General features: G+C 49.5%; 1 protein-coding gene and 1 long non-coding RNA gene across 28 annotated transcripts in view; one reads left to right on the top strand and one right to left on the bottom strand.

Annotated features, from left to right (window-relative positions):
- Nucleotides 1–19,185, bottom strand: part of MAPT (microtubule associated protein tau) — a 99,056-nt gene that overhangs the window by 57,474 nt on the left and 22,397 nt on the right. Inside the window, exon 1 of one of the 27 annotated variants that reach the window (XM_045080830.1) lies at nucleotides 13,275–13,531. The exons of the other annotated variants lie outside the window; for them this stretch is intronic. The gene's annotated coding sequence lies outside the window, so the exon portion shown is untranslated. Of the gene's footprint in view, nucleotides 1–13,274; nucleotides 13,532–19,185 lie in introns of those variants that run through there. 27 annotated transcript variants of the gene reach the window in all.
- Nucleotides 13,626–17,545, top strand: LOC101679737. The gene is made up of 3 exons (XR_200831.3): nucleotides 13,626–13,825; nucleotides 15,806–15,897; nucleotides 17,226–17,545. It is a non-coding gene; the product is annotated as an uncharacterized LOC101679737 (long non-coding RNA).

Genomic DNA, 19,185 nt, shown 5'->3' with positions numbered 1-19,185 from the left:
ACTGAGCTACCCAGGTGCCCCACAAGTGTGATTCTCTAAAATCCAGGGAGAGGAAAGGGCTGGTGCGTCTGCACACTAGAGAGCTGCCCTGTTCATGCATTTACATCCGCCTTGTTCCAAAAGGAATTTAGAGAAGCAGGGATGTGAGGAGCCCCACAGAGCCGAAGCTACAGCCTCACAAGCCCTAGAAAATGTAACTTGTGAAACGAAGTGTGTCCTGTAAGATCCCAAGACCACATGAGAATAGAAAAATAAAGGCTCTTTAGATAAAGGAGAAACCAGATAGTTTTGCTGCATATCCAGAGGCTGGCAAAATAGTTTCAATATTTATCAATAAGATGTTTCATTTCAGTTAGAATAAGGAAATGCAAATATTACCCAATATGGGACCCTGGGTCATGCCCCATTGATTTGGATAAAATCATTATGCTTGACGTGGAATATCCAGCTGGAACTAGAGAAAACGTTAAATTGTATGGAACGAAGAAATTATCTTGAAAGTGTAAGTACCTATTTTATATTTTTATATTTTAGCAAGAGGCTTTCATTGAGGTTAAACAAAAACCTTGTTGTTTAACCCTTAAACTGTCCCTGCTCCCTTTCCCCCAGGGCATTCACTTAAAAAAAAAACGAGTCCCAGAAACAGCTCCAGGTAACAAAGCCCAGATACAAGGGTGGGTCAGGCCAGGTGGAGACAGCGATCAGTGGGGGGGGGGTTGCATACTGTCTTCTTGGTTACCAAGGAGTATGCCCCACCCTTTGGGAGCCTTTTTGGTGCCAATCCTAATCAAGGTGTAATAGGCTGGTTCAGATGTCTACTAGGGTAAATTGTAACTCAATTGGTCACCTAGCATCACTGTGGAGTTTCCTGTGTGTGTTAAAATCTCATTGGTCACCTGTGCGTGGCCAGGCCCGACCTCATGGCCTTTGCCCTTAAAAGCTAGTCTGTGAAACAGAGAAGGGTCGCCCTCTCTTGTAAGAGGTGCGTCCCCCAACGATCGGTTAGAATCTTGATGCTTGGCGTGAAATAAAGCTTTGCTTGACCTTCGCTTTATATCAGTCTGGCTCCTTTAATCACGGACCCATTATTGGGACATAACAGAAAGTAAGAATTTAGACACAACTTTGGAACTAGATCCAATCCAGGTTACAAATACACGGATCAATTAAAACAGACCCATCAGAAATTTGGATCAGGGAAAGACAGGAAATCGAAGCTGGGGCATGCATTTAGGTTCTAGGCTCCAAGAACATATTTCAGGAAAAGCCCAGACGCAAAATGTCCATTATCCAGCAGAAAGGCCTGGACAACATTTATGTTCAGAAACAGAAATGGTAGTCCAGGAAGGAAGAGGAGAGAGTGACTTGATTTCCATGTGAAAGAGAAAAAGCTGGCAAGGAGGAAGTACAAAACACTTGGAAACATAATAGGAAATTAAATTCTACTTAGAGAAGGAGAAAGCCCGCTAGCCTGGGGGTGGAAGCCAAGGGGGGGACTCTGCATGCCCATTGGTCAATGAGCAGGAGAGCGGAAGAGAAGTGTGACCCAGTGTCCCATCCCTGTCTGTGATCTGAGCTGCTTCTGGGTCCTCCCCTTGTCTCAGGAATCACCATCAGAATCAAAATAATAAAGGAATACTATAAACCACTGGACTGCAGAAAGGTGAACTTTAAAATAGGTGGTTTTACGGCAAGTGATGTATCTTAATACTGACGTTTTCAAAACATCACGAAAGAGGCTCAAAACTAAATTTCTTTTTTTTTTAAATTAATTTATTTATTTTTGCAAGAGAGGAGAACGTGTGCACAAGGGCGCAAGAGCGGGGGAGGGGCAAAGGGAGCCGCAGACTCTCCGCTGAGCAGAGAGCCTGATGTGAGGCTTGATCCCAGGACCCCAAGATCATGACCTGAGCCCAAGGCAGATACCTAACCAACTGAGCCACCCAGGCACGCCCGCATTTGTTTTTTTAATTTTATTTTAATTTTTTAAAAAGATTTCTTAAATTTATTTGACAGAGAGATCACAAGTAGGCAGAGGGGCAGGCAGAGACAGAGGGGAGAAGCCAGGCTCCCTGCTGAGCAGAGAGCCCGATGCGGGGCTCTATCCCAGGACCCTGGGATCATGACCTGAACCAAAGGCAGAGGCTTTAACCCACAGAGCCACCCAGGCACCCCCGCACTGCATACTGGAAATAACTCAATTGTTAGTGTGTTGCTTGGTATGGGGTAGGTGCTCAATATACCTTCACAACTGGATGAATGAAAAAACATGAACCGAGAGCCACTCACCGCACTTGGTCAGATGGTGGGTGCTGCCCGACCTGCTACACCCTTCCTCACATCCGGGTCTCCCTGCCCTCTCCCTCACTTTCCCGCCCCTCTGTCTGGCTAACTTCTCCCCAAGCTCCAGGCTTTATCAAAGTGCTCCTAGAACCACTTTTAAGCAGCTGTCCCTGACTCTGCCAAAGCCCTCACATGTGCCCTAATGAACACTTATTGCACGGTGCTGTGATTCTCTGGTTACTTGGCTCTGGGGCTGGAATGTTAATGCCCTGAGGATGGGAGAGCCATATTGCCTTTGTCACCATTGTGGCTTCAGCAGCTGGCCCATCCCTGGCACGAGGAAGGCACCCAGGAAATTGCTGAAGGAATGAGTGTGTGGGGCAGGGAGATGAGTTTTGGTGGGATGAGGGGACATGGGTCAACATTAATCACTAACACTTCCCAAGCTCACAGCTCACGGTCTGTTTCAAATCTGCCAGCCAGCGTGTTTTCTCATGTGGGCCACCCCAGCTCCTTGGGTGACAGACGTACCTCTGACACCCCAACGGAGAGAATGGTCCCCTGTGATCAGAGAAGGAACTCAAGTTCTCCCTCCCCTTTGTAAACCTCCAGTGACCAAAATAAGGGAGATGTGTAACTCCTATGTTGGCTGGGTGTTGGACAAACCAGGAATGACCTTGAGTTTGTCATCTTTGGCATCAAGGTCTCTCCTGTTTTTGTTCCTACTTCCCCTCCCCTCAAAACAGACTTGTTCTTCAGGCATTTTTCTGGAAGCCCCTGCTTGGCCAGGACAGATTCATATAATCCTGGGTTCTCAAGCTCGGAAGGGACCTTAAAGAAAGAGCTTCTCTATGGCACAGAGAGGTGAAGTAACTTGCTGAAAGTCACACAGCCGGTTGGTGCTGAAGCCAGGATACAAGCCTAAGTCAGGGGGACATTGCACTGAAGATACCCCAACTAAGGCAGAAAACTCTTGTTCTCCACAGCATCAAACCCATGCATTTGACACTGGAGGTCAAATGCAGTTCTGTTTACCCAGAAAATACTTCAATGTCTTTGCCATAAATACAGCAACCTGTAGTATACAGGCTGTCTTTGCCCATTTCATAGATTTTAGAACTCACTGTTCTGAGTCCCCATCACAATACTCAATCTGTGCTTCCTATCAGGGAGCAGAGGAATCATCTGATTCCTTCAGGCTATACCAATGATGGACAAAAACATGAGAAAGTGAGTTCACTGAGAGGACAGATCACTTTTTACTGGAGATAGATAAGGACATGAGAATCTGAAACATGCTCAGAGAGAACACGTCAAGACAAACTGTCCCCACTGCAGGCCATGCATGAAATCCAAGGCTCTTCTCGCATGTGGCCCCAGGGACGTTTTGGGAGTAGCTGTGCGTGCTCTGTCGCTGGGTCCCTGGGGGCTCAGGATGAAGGCACATCACATGATTATCTATTTAGAAGCTGTCACCCTTCAATTCCTCAGTTCAGGAGAAAGAGCAGAGTAATTAGAAACGAAGAAGAAGACCATTTACAATTACAGTGCTCTGTACCTTCTTTTTCGTTCCTGTGGCTTATTGTTCGGACGGCATTTTCCAGAGAGCCGTGACATGTTGACATAATTATAAGCAATATCCAAGGGACCAAGAATGCCTAAAGACCTCGAGCCAGTGATTTAAGGCTTATTTTTTTAAAAAGATTTTATTTATTTGACAGAGATCACAAGGCAGAGAGGCAGACAGAGAGAGAGGAGGAAGCAGGCTCCCCGCTGAGCAGAGAGCCCGATGCGGGGCTCGATCCCAAGACCCTGAGATCATGACCTGAGCTGAAGGTAGAGGCTTTAACCCACTAAGCCACCCAGGCGCCCCTCAAGGCTTATTTTAAGTGAAAAAAACAAAAAACAAAAAACAAAAAACCCAAAATGAGATAAGATGCCCTAACAGGATGCAATTTTATTTAGGAAAACCTGGTTAAAAAAAAAAAAAGTGAAATGTGACCAAAGGTATTATCAAATATGATTCAGATTATTTGTTTCCTAATTTAGGTACTTATCCTACTCGTTCCAGGTCTGGTTTGAAAAGTTTAATTATTCAATCTTCTCTTAAGTAAAACTATGCATTTGCATTTCGTTAATGTGGGAGACAGAATAATGGCCTCTCAGAGCTGTTCAGTATCCTAATCCCCAGAACCTACGAAGCTGTCACTTCACATGGCAAAAGGGAAGTAGGATTGCAGATGGAATTCAGGTTGTGGAGCTGAGTTTAAAATAGAGTGCTGATCCCGGATTATCTGGGCGGGCCCAACATAATTACAAGGGTCCTTCCACGTGGAAGATGGAGGTAGGAAGGTTGGTATCAGAGTGGTGGGACATGAGAAAGATGTAGCTGGTCAGCAATGGCTTTGAAGACCAACGGGGCCGTGAGCCAAAAGATGCAGACGGCTCCTGGAAAAAGGCAGGAAAGCAGATTCACCCCCACACCGTCCAGAAAGGAGGGCTGCCCTTGCCGACACCTTGATGGTAACCCGGGGACACCTGTGTCAGACTTTTGACACCCCCCCCCAAGAACCTCCTTAAGCCAACATTAGTGTTGGCTTAAGGCACTAAGTTACAGAAGCAATAGGGGTGGGCACTTGCGGAAGACAGAGGCTCTTTTTTTTTTTTTTTTTAAAGATTTTATTTATTTATTTGACAGACAGAGATCACAAGTAGGCAGAGAGGCAGGCAGAGAGAGAGAGAGGAGGAAGCAGGCTCCTTGCCGAGCAGAGAGCCCGACTCGGGGCTTGATCCCAGGACCCTTGGATCATGACCTGAGCCGAAGGCAGAGGCTTTAACCCACTGAGCCACCCAGGCGCCCCGACAGAGGCTCTTTTTACACCTCGAAGGGCGATGTGGATGGAAGAGCCCTCCTCTCCTGGGTGGGAAGAAGAGAGTGGGAGTCACCCCTCTGCATGTCTCACTCTGCTACCCAACCCCAGGCCCGCATGTGCCCAGATGGCAGAGGTGGTTCTCGAAGCCTCCTGGGTGTTCAAGGATCACACCTGGGCTTAGCTCAGAGCAACAGCCTGCCTTGGGAGCTGTCCGGAAGCGGGACGCTCATGATGGGAGGGGGGAGGACCTTTTCCCAATTGAAGGATAGGATCCTGTTAATTAAGAAGCAATGCTTTGTGCTGAAAAGGCACACATCCAGACCCACCCTTTAATCTCTTCCGTTAGGATCACTTTTAAATCAGAGCAGCCGAGCTGAGGTTAGAGGAAGCATCTATTATTAACAGACAGAGAGAGGAGTGGGCTCCTAAGGGAGAGGCTGGTCAATCACCACACCAGGGAGGCACACTTCGGGGCTGATTCGGGCGCGTGAGCTGTGTGCTGTGCACGGGTGCATTAGTGATGCTGTGTGTGTGTGTGTGTGTGTGTGTGTGTGTGCATGTAGGCCCTCCATTCCCGCGGGTAGTCCCACGATACCTACAGGCGGCAGAGCAGGCCAGGCTGGGGGAGGATGGTGTAAACAGGACAGAGCAAACCCACCGGCTGAGCCGCTGAGGGGACCTCAGGGACGAGGGCGGCGAGCAAACTATGAGGCAGAAACGTACCAGCCCCCACCAGAGACCCAGAAAAAGGAGCAGATGTGGTCTTTGCCCTTCAATGTTTTCAGCCTGGCCGGGGAGGAACATATACAAGTACTGAATGACACAGGGATAGTTTTGGAGCCAAGGGACCCCAAGGAGTCAACTCCATTCTCAACATGCTGCCTACCACGTGCGGGGGCTCCGGGTTGGACCAAGGGATGGACGATGTGCTCCCAGCTCTCTCAGATCCGGGAGGGAAGACAGAGAGATAAATACAGTCTAAGACCACAAGTCAGAAGAGAGAAGGCAGACTGTGCCCCAAGAGTCTGTGATTCTGTGAGCTAAGCATGGAACAGGTGCAAGAGACAGAGGCTGTGGAGAATGTGGGAAAGGAGAGGCGGGTATCGAAGGCTGGAGAAGGCTCTGGGGAGCTGACCTGGGGTTAAGACTCGAAGGGAGGGCAGGCTTGGAGCAACAAAGTCCTTCGTCTAGGCTGGAGAGGGTGATGACAGGTCGTTATCAGGCAAAGGGGCACCACTGGTCAAGAGGGTGATGGTTGAGAGACAAGACGTTTTGGAGAAGCCAGATTAGAGAGACTTAAGGCCAAGCACCGGCTAGAAAGGCCCTGAGCCAAGGTCAGGAGTCCTCCGAGGAGCCAGAGCAGCCCCCAAGCTCTGGGACAGTCCTGTTGGCTGGAAATGAGCAAAGAACGAAGAGCCTGCGTCCTGCAGGTTTGGCTCTGGGGCTGGTGGTGGAGCCGCTAATTCTCGCAGAGTCTGAATTCCTGCACCGCCTTTGAGTTCTGTGGCGGGGGGGGGGGGTAAGTGAACAGGCTCTGGCTGTGTGCCCACCTTTGACCGCCTCTGCAGGGTGATCGTTGGACCAGAAGCAGTGGCAGGTTACATAATGCAGGCGGGAAGAGGCCCTGGCCAGGACCTGCTCACCTGAAAAGGTAGCAGCGGCGTAAAGCCTCGGGAGCAGGAGGGCTGTGGAAGGAGGAGAGAGGAACAGATGGGGCGGGGGGCTGAAGGCAGGGGATGCCCAGTGTCCCGAGGCAATGGAAAGGCCTCTTTGGAGGGACAATTCTCAGGACATGCCACCGCAGGCAGTTGTCAAATGCCAGTGTTGGGCTCCTGGACACAGTAACCTTGCCCAGAGAGGTCTGTAACTTGGCAGTTCCTTCCCTAGTCACGCTTCCAGTCAGAGGACAAAAACAGGCTTACTTATCTAAACAGAAGTGTTCCCTTTCCTTTTCCCAATTATTAACCCGAGGTTGTTAAATAGCTTACAGGATCAGAGGTCCTTCTAAGAGGAGAAAAATTCAAAAAGGTCTTGGGCTCAAGGCCCACTTTCTGTCCGGTAAGAAGGGTACTGTCCTCTGCAGATAAGGCAACAGAGAAGCTAAGCAAGTTGCCCAAAGACACAGGCGAGTCAACAGCAAAGGAAGAGCAGGAATTAGCCTTCCAGAGCAGGGAGCGCTGTTCGCTGCGCACAGTCTCAGAAAGCAGGCTTCCATTTTCCGGAGAACTGATGACTTTCCATCAGCCCGCCCACGGGCTCACCAGTCTCCAGCCGGTGGCTGTCAGCAAGCAAAAGTCTGGGGACTGAGGCACCACCAGAAGGCACAGTTTCAGCTGAACCGCTGATGGGATCACTTGGGCAACTGCCCAAGAAAAGTTTTTTTTTTCTTTTTAAGTTAAATTAAAACCCACAGTATCAACTACTCTCTGAAAAGAAGAATTCATGCATCATTTAGATCAAACACACCCCTTTTCAATGTTCTAGGGATCACTGATGATCATTGAAAGAAACAAACCAACAATACAAAGTATTAACAACAAATGGAAGCCTCTTCCTGAATTTAGAGTCATTTGTGGGCAAATGGCTGGAGAGATTATTCCTCCTAAGAAAAACCTGCAAGAATTTATTTCAAACCAACTGCTCACTTCAACCTTCTCAAACCTAACATGTTCTTGCTTATCTACTGCTTTTCTTCTTAAGGCAGTAAATATAACAGAGCAAAAGTTCCACCAGAAAACATTTTGAAGGGTGCCTGGGTGCCACGGTCATTTGACTGACTGACTCTTGGTTTTGGCTCAGGTCATGATCTCCAGGTCGTGAGATTGAGCCCCATGTCAGGCTCCGCACTCGGTGGGGAGTCTGCTTGCAATTCTCTCTCCCTCTACCCCTTCTGCTTGTGCTCACTCTCTCTCTCTAAGATAAATAAATAAATCTCTAAAAAGAAACCCCCAAACCCAAACCCACACATTTTAAGATATGGATACACTGGGAGTGCTGGGAGGTGACCCTCAAACCCAGAGTGGTTCCTTCCTGTTCAGGAGAAAGGTCAAGGATCCAGCAAGTGGATCATCTCCCCTAAATGGACAAGGCATTGCCTTAGGAGGACTGCCAGCAACGTTCTACCAGCTCCCTTCAGCTCCACCAGGACAAGGGGCTGGAGTATGATGTGGGGACCAAGGACAAAGGTGGAGAAAGCGGCTGCCACATGGCAGGACAATAAAGGGGCGGACTGTACAGTGTCTGAAATTAATAATAAAATTGACGAAAAGCCAGCCTGGTTTTACAGGCATCACGTGCCAGCAATCCTAAACAACATCAGTGATAAAACACTTGTCCTTGAAAAACGCTTCTTTAGTCTATGTTATAAACAATCGGCATCACTGCCACTGAGCATGGATAACACGTAGGTAAGGTTCACATTAGACTTTGAGAAAACATATCCTTTCGTAAACCTAGTTTTCTCCATCAAAGTCACTTGGAGAGCTCCTAGTGCACAGCCAGCCCCTAGGGCTGTGGAGTTGGCCACACACGGTCGTTTCAAGAGAAAATTCTCAGCAGTTCCGAATCGTGCGCTGGCTTTGGACACTGTTTGCAGCTCCTGCCTCCCTGAGACCACATGTTTCCATGTTCAGGAATTAGGTTGTAAGTGTGAACATTGGTAGTACGGGGGCACCAGGAAGCTGAGTTACTTCGGTCATTCCGTGTGGCCACTTGGGAGTTTTTATTTGTGTTTGAAGTTTAGAACAGTGACACAGAGTGTGAACTGCTAAGGGTACTATTTTTGCTTGGTAAGTATAATTTTTACTCACATGTGATATAGTTGACTAAGTTTGAATAATATTTTTCAACCAGAAGCTTATTTTTTATTTTTATTTTTTTAAGATTTATTTACTAGAGAGGGGGGAGGGGAGGGGCAGGAGGAGAGAGAGAATCTCAAGCAGACTCCCCACTGGGCACAGAGCCCAATGCAGGGCTCAATCTCACCACCCTGAGATCACAACCTGAGCTGAAACCAAGAGTCAGATGCCTAACCGGCTGAGCCACCCAGGAGCCCTAGAAACGTCTTTTTTTTTTTTTTTTTTTTTAATGTATTTATTTGACAGACAGAGATCACAAGTAGGCAGAGAGGCAGGCAGAGAGAGAGGAAGGGAAGCAGGCTCCTTGCTGAGCAGAGAGCCCGATGTGGGGCTCGATCCCAGGACCCAGAGGCTGAGGCTTTAACCCACTAAGCCACCCAGGCGCCCTTGAAAACGTCTTTTTAAATGGTTGAGGGATAGTGTTTAAAATTTAAAAAAATTTAAGCAATAAAGTGGTAGATCCCTGTAGGGCTTAGTGGTTGCTAGATTATAGGCAACTCCCGCAGATGTTTCACTTTTTTTAAAAGTAAGTGAACAGTGATTTACATAAATTACATCAGGCTTCAACCAGTGATCAAAATTCAGTGGATATAAAAACTAGCAAGAGGGCCCCTGAGTGGCTCAGTCAGTAAAGCGTCTGCCTTTGGTTCAGGTCATGATCCTGGGGTCCTGGGATGGAGCCCTATGTCAGGCTCCCTACTTAGTGGGAAGCCTGCTTCTCCCTCTGCCTGCTTGTGTACTTCTTGTGTACACTCCCCCTGCTTGTGTACTTTCTCTCTTTTTCTGTTAAATAAATAAAATCTTTAAGAAAAAAAAATAAGTTGAGCTTTTTTCCTGTTTTGTACTTTAAAATTTACTTTTTTTTTTTTTACATTGTGGCATATTTCTATGCGTAGCATTCAATAAGAGAAACATTTTGTTACTTCTATTTCCTTTTTGGCTATCATTATGATCATTTCATGATCATTTATTTTTTTTAAGATTTTTATTTATTTATTTGACAGAGAGAGATCACAAGCAGGCAGAGAGGCAGGCAGAGAGAGAGGAGGAAGCAGGCTCCCTGCTGAGCAGAGAGCCCAATGCGGGGCTCGATCCCAGGACCCTGGGATCATGACCTGAGCTGAAGGCAGAGGCTTTAACCCACTGAGCCACCCAGGTGCCCCTCATGATCATTTCTGAAGGGAGTTCTGTCATGGAAAGGAGGGGACAGTGAAGTGACAGGTACCTACGGCTTGTACCCTTTCCGTAAAGGGGCTCGTGATGAGAGAGCAAAGCCCTTCAACAACCTGCCAGGCGCATGCACCACACATCTGCACAAGAATGCAGATCAGCTTCTCCCCAGACCACCAGTTTCTCTGCTAATGCTCGATGTTCCTTTCTTTAAACATCGACTCACGCAGCAGCCACAGTGACGGTGAGTTCTAGAATGCAGAACTCAGCGATGTGAAGGTTCGTGATAACTTGGCAGGGCCGGGGATGGGAAACCCGAGCAGGGCCCGCAGAAGGTGGTGCCGCGCTGGGGTCTGGCCCTTGCCCAGGCCTGAAACCAGAGGCTGGCTCTCAGCAGCCAGAGCATGTGGTCCCTGCTGAGCCGGGACCTACTTCCCGGTCTTCGGGCAGGGGAAGCGGGCAGGCGTGACAAAGCAAAATTAAGTGGATTTGGAGCGAGCCCACATCGGAGGAGCTTCTGAACGGTGCTCACCTTTTACCAGGGACAGGAGGCAGACACCATGAATAGAGGAAGTGTAAAATCTTGGAAATTAAAAGATCAATGGTGGATAGGGTAGTGAAAAGAACACAGGCTTTGAAGGTGAAAGGTCTGGGTTCGGATTTTGATTCTGCCATTTATGGGCTGTGTAATCTTGGGCAAGTGACTTAACCATTCTGAGCTTCAGTTTATTTGTTTGTAATGTGGGGCTATAACCCCACCTCTAAAAGCTGTCCTGAGATGAAACAAAATCGTGTCTCTCCTCTGAATACCTAAGAGCATCTTACTTCTCCTTTAGGTTTCAACAATGGCAAAATTATCTACAGGGACAGAGCCAAAGACTCGTGTGGCTTATGCAACAACCCCACCCCCGCCCCGCCCCTGGAGGTGCCTTGGTGGTCAGGTCAGGCCCAGAGACTTCTCTAAGAATGCAGAGTACAGCCTGGATTCAGCGGAGGAGGGCAGGCACGCTCGGAGATCACGGAGGTGGCAAGAGTGTCAGAGATGTTTTAAGAAACAATCTGGCTGGAAGAGAAGGAGCGAGCTAGGATGGTTGACCAAAGGGGGCATTTGTTTTGTTTTAAAGACAGGAATCATTTAAACCTCCTACATGCTGACATTGAGGAAGGGGTCAGGAGAGGAGGAGAAGACAGAAATAGGAGAAGGGGAAAAATAAAAGTGAAGGAAGCCTCCCAAATGGTGGGAGAGGTGGCAGAATGGAATTCCAGGCACGGAGTTGGAGGGGGCTTGGACGTAGCCACACTGCCCAGGAAAGGGGCAGGGACACATGCACAGCGAGAGCTCCGGCTGGAGCAGAACAGAGCTAAACGAGCACTTGGCGTTCGGGTCAGCCTAGCATAGCACCTTGACCGTCCCCAGCCCCACCCAGGGGATAGACATTGCTTCCTTCCTCCTTCCTAACACTACCAAATCCCAATATCACTGCCCCCCCCCCAACATTAAGGACTGTATTTTTCCATAACAAATCCCACTGGTTCTATTCCAAACGAGAGCTCAGGGGTGGCCTGATACTCCCGCCTTCCCCTCATTATTTTACTTTGAAAAATTTTAACTCCCAGGCAGGCTGTACAAATAATACAGTCAGCTCCTAGGTACCCTCCTGAATCCACCAGTTATAAATATTGTCATCATTTGATTTCTCCCCGTCATTCTCTGTATATTCACGTATAATTATACATAGATACAATTTAGTTTCAAACAATATTTTTCTGACTATAAAAGCAGTCTCTGCTTATGTAATCAAGTAAAACATACAGAAGTACTTACCTATAATCCTACCACTTGAGATATCGCTATTAATATTTTCATGTATGGCCCTTTGTTGTTGTTGTTTTCAGTTTTTTTAAGTCGACTCCACACTCGATGTGGGGCTCGAACTCATGACCCTGAGATCAGAAGTTGCATGCTCTACAGACTGAGCCAGCCAGGCAGTGCCCTCCCGCCCACCCCCACCCCCGCCGCCCACATGTCCTTTTTGGATCTTCATATGCATTTTTAGACATAGTTAAGATTATACTAAACACAGAATTTGTACCATGTTCTTCTACTATGTCTAAAGTGTTTTCTCAAGTCATGTAAATTTCCATAGACAATTTCCAATGGCTACCCACCGTTCTACATAACCATTTCCCTGAGGTCGGACACATGGCCTGCTTCCGAGATTTCCTATACTAACACCACTTTGGTGAACTTCTTACTAAATACATCCTATTCATGTTCCTAATTATTTCCTTAGGACAGATTCCAAAAGTGAAACTCTGAGGTCAAAGAATGGTGATATATACTTTTATTTTCTTTCTTTTCTTTCTTTTTTTTTTTGAATAGGCTCCATGCTCAACATGAGGCTTGAACTCATGACTCTGAGATTAAGGAACCCATGCGCCACCGCCTGAGCCAGTCAGGCGCCCTTGGAGACTATTATTTTAAAGCTTCTCTCTACATCCTGCCAAACTGCTACCTGGAAATTTTTCCAAACATTTCCTGCCACTGGCATTGCACGGGAGCAGACCTAACATCACTGAACGGGGTGGGTGCGGGGGGCACAGGCAGGGAGAGGTTTGACCCTCCCAAATCACCTGTGACGGTGGAAACCAAATGAAGGGGTAGAGAAACCCCACCTCTCTGGGCTTCTCGTTCTGGCCCACTGCGGGCACTTGAGAAACGGTCACTGCATGAGCAAACAAATCCACAAACATGAATTTCTGCATTCCTATCACATGTCCAACACAAGCGACAAGGAGAGAGAAGGGAAAGAAAAAGCAAGGGATCGTGGGATGAGAGGCGCTAACTGTGCGTGCAGGAGTCAAAACTAAATTCGCCCACATACAATATGGCAAGTTTTCTCAGGACAACCTGCCCACAGCTTGTGCCGATGTCTGCCGATCTCCCTCTGCGGCAGGTAAGCCTCCATCTGATTCAGCTCCGAATTCCAAGCAGTTAGGAAGACGGAAGATGCAGAGGGGGAGGGGGAGAGTCAGGTGTGGCATCCATCGCCAGCCCCCAGCCCTGCCCAGAGAGGGGCAGCAACATTACCTAGGGAAACAGGGAGGCCTCTCGCAGCTGATTCCTGCCGGGAGCTGGTTGTCCAAGAGCCGGCCTTGGCCACCGAGATGATGGCAGTTCCCCACCTCAGCGCTTTGCAGTGGACGTGCTGTCACTTCATTGGGATGATTTTCCATAAGTGACTCCTGGTTGTCATCCAGATTCCAAACGGGCAGGAGCAGCCCCTACTGGCAGAGATGGGCTGGATGGGGGCTGCAGGGAGGTAGTGGGGACACACCTGCCTAAGAGTGGGATGGCCCTAGGGAGGGCGGGAATGACATCACAGTCGCCCTAGGAGAAGGGCCAGGTCTGTGAAGTCATGGAGTTCTGGGGCCTTTCTCCCCCTGCTCTGGGCACTGGGTTATTGGTCTGTTTTTGCTTTCGAATGGGAAGTGATGGACGAACAGGCAAAGAGGAGAGGGGAGGAGGCTGGGAAGGCAGCCCATCACTGTCCGATACTGGGGAGCTCCTACGCCCTCCTCCACTCCCATGAGCCCTGCTAAGGGAGGATGAACTGAGCAAAGGAGCCTTCAGAGTCACAGGTGACTTAAACCCTACACTCATATCTGAATGGGCTTTGGAGATTCCAGACTTCGAGCACCTGATGGGGCACAGGGCAGGAGGCTCTGTGCCAGTGTCCCCACGGTGGGCTGGGGGCTGCCCTCTCTCCTCTGCCTGCAGATGGGCTCTGGTCGGATTTCAAGGGAGAGAGGGCTTAGTTGTGAAATGCAAAAAGAGGGCTTCTGAAATCCAGAATGTACTTAAGGATCATGTCTTTTCAATGCAAACACTCAGCTACCACTTGGGGCCGGCAAGCCTCTTTATTTTATTTTTTAAGATTTTATTTATTTATTTGACAGACAGAGATCACAAGTAGGCAGAGAGGCAGGCAGAGAGAGAGAGAGAGAGAGGGAAGCAGTCTCCCTGCAGAGCAGAGAGCCCGATGCGGGGCTCAATCCCAGGACCCTGAGATCATGACCCGAGCCCAGGGCAGCGGCCCAACCCACTGAGCCACCCAGGCGCCCCTATTTTATTTTATTTTTATTTATTTATTTGACAGAGAGAGAAAGAGAGATCACAAGTAGGCAGAGAGGCAGGCAGAGAGAATGGGGGAAGCCGGCTCCCCGCTGAGCAGAGCCCGATGCGGGGCTCGATCCCAGGACCGCGAGATCATGATCTGAGCCGAAGGCAGAGGCTCAACCTACTGAACCACCCAGGTGCCCGGCAAGCCTCTTTTCTAAGCACATGACAAGACTGAGTTCATTTCATTCTCTTCCCAACCGCAGGAGGTGGGTAGTATGATTTTTACACCAATTCTACAAATGCAGAAACTCAGGCACAGACAGGCTGAGCAACCTGCCCACATTCACACAGCTAGGACACGGCAGGGCTGGGATTTGAACCAAGGCACTTGGTTCTAGAGTGTGGGCGTGAAACCTCACTTCCATGTTGGAGAAACTGTGGGAGAAGTTGTTTCCCAGAAGCGATGGCTGAGTTCTCCTTCCCATGGGTTTGTACGGTTCAAGAAGGGGGGCCGTTCCTAAAGATAGCAGGGGGTAGGTCAAGGTCACATACAGTGGCAATAGTGGCTGAGTCCATGAACCTTGCAGCGTTCTTATGAGCTGCAGAGGTGAGAGAGATTTTAATGAGAGACTCAGATTAAAGCCGCGAAGCCGTGGAGAAGCCCTGGGGGCGGGCTGGTTGGGACATTCCCTCAGCACCCATAATCAAACCTGGCATGGTGGGACCACATCCAGGCCGCCCCGACCCTGAGTCTCAAGAGTGAACACTACGGGGCTTCTCAAGAGTGAACCAGCTGTGGAGGGACCACCGTTTCCTGATGATTCTGGGGAACTGTCCTAGCCTAGCGTGACATTCCTGGTGGGGATCCATCCCCAACCTCAGCCTCATCTCTGGGCCACGTTCCCATCCTGTTCTCAGGGAAAATCCCCGAGTCATGACAGAGGACACAACTAATGCTGGAGAGAGGCCTTTAGGTAACACCTGTTCTGGGCATCTTCTCTCTCTCTCACTTTTTAAAAAGATTTATTTATTTAGTTAGTTAGTTAGTTGAGAGAGAGAGAGAGAGAGACAGCATGAGAGGGGAGAAGGTCAGAGGGAGAAGCAGACTCCCCATGGAGCTGGGAGCCTGAGGCGGGACTCCATCCTGGGGACCCGGGATCATGACCGGAGCTGAGGGCACTTCCCCAACCAACTGAGCCACCCAAGCGCCCCTAGGCATCCTCTCTTTAAAGAGAAGGTCAAGTTTCTTGATTGCAGCTCAGGCTATGATCTCAGGGTCATGAGATCTAGCCCTCTGTCGGGCTCTGCTCTCCATAGGGAGTCTGCGGGAGGATTCTCTCTCTTCCTCTCCCTCTGTGCCTCCCCACGCACTCACACACGCACACTCTCTCTAAAATAAATAAATTATTTTTTAAAGTGTCAAGATGCCTCAACATAACACCTTCACTGCACCTATAAAATGGACTTATAAAGCCACTGCGTGTGTGTTTCTTCTCTAGCTGGATTCAGCGTCCTAAGGACCAGGATTGAGGGTTTCCAAAGCACGTAGAAGACATTCAGTTGGAACTGCTGAACCTTTTCACACCTTAAGGTATAAATTATTTAGACATCATGGCTGGGAATTTTGATAAAAAAGCCCCAGTTGGAAGATGGCCACCAAGAGGCATCAGACGAATGGAAGCCTGAAAGAGCCACATATAAGGCCTTCAGGAAGAGGGGCCCAGAGCTGTCCAGAGCCAGCCATGTCATAGGCCACAGAGAGGACTCAGAGTATACATCAGTCAAAAATCATTGGCCAAGGGTCATGGGCTTAGGTGCTTTGAACCTCCCTAAGGGGACTGTCAGTCCCTGCTTCTCACTTCCAGAAGGATGGCACCAAAAAGCCCAAAGCTGACACCGAGCGGGTCTCAGCCTCAGCTCTTTGAGTAAATATAACTGTCACTCCACTGGGATGATTTTCCATAAGGGACTCCTGGTTGTCACCCCGACTGTAGACCAGCAGCGGCAGGACCAGGACCATACGTCCTTCCACTAAGGTCTCAAAATCCCCACCTCAGGAAGTTCTTCCTGCTGTCTAGCTTGAATTCCTCCAGACACAGTTTAAACCAAACAGTCTGTGAGTTATATGGCAGAGTTTTAAAGCTTCTAAATTAGTAACCCATACTTGGAAATTTAATCTAAGTACAATTTATTTTTTTAAGTTGCTAAGAGAATGGATCTTTTTTTTAAAAGATGTTATTTTATTATTTTTTTTTCTTTTAAAGATTTTATTTATTTATTTGACAGAGAGAGATCACAAGTAGGCAGAGAACAGGCAGAGAGAGAAGGGGAAGCAGGCTCCCTGCTGAGCAGAGAGCCCGATGCAGGGCTCGATCCCAGGACCCTGAGCTCATGACCTGAGCTGAAGGCAGAGGCTTAACCCATTAAGCCACCCAGGTGCCCCTTAAAGATTTTATTTTAAAGTAATCTCCATACCCATTGTGGAGCTCGAACTCCCAACCCTGTCCCACGCTCTACAGACTGAGCCAGCCAGGAGCCTCTGAAGTACAATTTCTGATTTATCTTGAGAACTTGGAATGATCTGGCCAGGCTGGGCCCACACTTGCACAAGACACCACCATAGGCTGGGGGCTCCCCAGTGCCAGTCCCATGGGGGCATTAGGCGACATGCTTCTTGTTTGGGCTCTTTGCACCTTGTCCCTGAGGGTCCCAAGCCATCTGTTGTCACCCAGTTACCTAAGCCATCACAAACCCCTGCAGATTTCCCTCCAAGCCCCGTGACCCCAGCCCAGGCGCTGGGCTTCCTCCAGGGAAGGCTGCCCAGAGTGGGTCGTCTAAGGGGAGGCGGGACTGCAGTGTCCCGCATGCCCAGTGGCTGCGGAACATCAAGAAGCAAGCAGTCTCCATGCTCTGGCCCAGCTTGTCTCGTAGGACACATTCCCGAAATGGCTGCCAGGGCTTTGCCTCCGGGTCTGGAGAAGACAACTTTCCTGTAAGGGATACTGACGGCCTGTGTCGGAGGAGAAAACTTCCCACCGCCGGTTCTGAGCCGGCGCTCATGGACGGAGACACGTGTCAATTGCGTGCCCAAGTCTACATGGAGGAGCACAGAGAGGTTCTTGTTCTAGTTCTTTTCATTATAAATCCTGCTACAAGGACAACGGAAGGGAAATGGTCCCACATTTTCACTGAAAAGTCTGGGGAGGGGACGAAAGAGTAAACGTCTTTGCGATCAGATTTTCCCACATTCACAGTTGTCCCTTATTAACTATTCCCGGCTTGCTCATGATGCTGTGGAAGAATTGTGCAAAGATGCATGCATTTACCACAGGCGGGCCTTTTTGACATTCATTATGAATTTAATTATTATTAAATACCCACAGTGTGCCAGGCGCCGGGCAGCAAATGAGGGGCAGACGGGAGGAAGGCTCCATGTCGCCGGTCAGTTGTCCCTGTAATTGCTCAGCCCCGCTGCTACGTTCCCAGGCCCTGCAGCTGGAGCCTGCCCGGCCCCCCTGCTCTCTTAGGACTTCAGATGGGTTCCCTGAGGGTCAGTGGGTGACGGGGGAGGGGCGGATGTGTCTGTGGATTCCCGGGCACTAGGAGGCGACTGCATGCAGCCTTATTAGAGCACTCCAGTCTGGTGTCCCTAAAGGACAGGGGGCAGAGCTGAGCCCCTGAAATCAGGCACAGTGTTGAAGAGCCAGGCCGGAGGCCCACAGCTCGGGGAAAGGAGGCCCCTCGAGGCAGTGATGCTCTGGCTGCAGTGTCCTCCAGGCCGCGGATGAGGAAGGGGCTGCTTCACTGCTGAGTGTAAGGGACTGTGGGAAGGCTACCTAGCCACCCCGAGCCTCAGGTCCCCCAGGTGAAACAATGGCTAGAATTGCAAATTCAACATTTCATTTGGTGGATAGAGTGCTGAAATGAGATGAACCAGGCTAACACATGTTTGCCATCACCGTTTTTGTTTTTTTCTGTTGTTACTGTCAACTCCAGCGAGGCAGCTGGTCACCAGGAGCGAGGAGAGCAGAGGGCTTGGGGGAAAGCCCAATCCAACTCCCGAAACAAACAAAAACAGACACACCAAAGCGACCTGAGCCCTAGAATCTGTACAAAGCTTGTGCATGGCTCAGTGAATTGCAGGTGCACACAGAGCCCAGGAAAAACCTTTCCCGCACCTGCATTCTCCACCTACAGCTCAGCTGGAAGTTTCCCTTGTCTACCGCAGCCAGGTGCCCAGGCTAGCCCACAAAGGCCTAGCTCACGTCTCCGATAGACCTTAGCAGCTTTGAAGGGCCAGGCCCATCTTGAGTCCCCGTGAGCCCTTCTGAGCTGTGAGCCCACCGACCTCCACTAGAGCCCAGCAGCGAGGAGAGGAAGGAAAGAAATATCAGAGAGGCAGAGTAAGCAGCCAGCTCTGGTCAGGAGCCCAAAGGTTCCCACAAGCTCCTGTGTGGGTGTGGCTACAGGAACTAACCTGAAATGGGGCTCTGCACGGGGTCTGGGTCTTCCGAAGCCTCCAGGGTCCTCTGCAGGGTAGAGGGAGGGCCAGGATGAGGGCTCCCGCCTCAGCAGGGGTGAGGGTGCATGGGCAGAGGGAAGGGGGGCAGCCCCTTCCTCCAGTTCTGGCGAGTCCCGAGTCCAGGCCTGCTGGATGGGAGCGGAAACAATCCCACAGCTTGCCCGGGTGGAGGGGGCATGGCCAGGGCGAGGGTGGCCAGGTAGCGACAGGCAGGGCTGGAGTGGTCATTGTCACTGGCAGGTGGAGGGCCCACAAAGACTCAAAAAACACCGGAAGGATGGAAAATGGGAGTAATTCAGATAAATTTTTTCAAGGCGGTATCTGTATTTTTTTCTGATTATAAAAGTAACTCACGCT

This window comes from Mustela putorius, unplaced genomic scaffold, assembly GCF_011764305.1.
Source record: "Mustela putorius furo isolate JIRA1106 unplaced genomic scaffold, ASM1176430v1.1 tig00000487_pilon_pilon_pilon, whole genome shotgun sequence".
In the NCBI taxonomy this organism is placed as follows: domain Eukaryota; kingdom Metazoa; phylum Chordata; class Mammalia; order Carnivora; family Mustelidae; genus Mustela; species Mustela putorius.
Note: the sequence above shows the minus strand (reverse complement) of the source record. Positions and strands in the feature narration are given on the sequence as shown.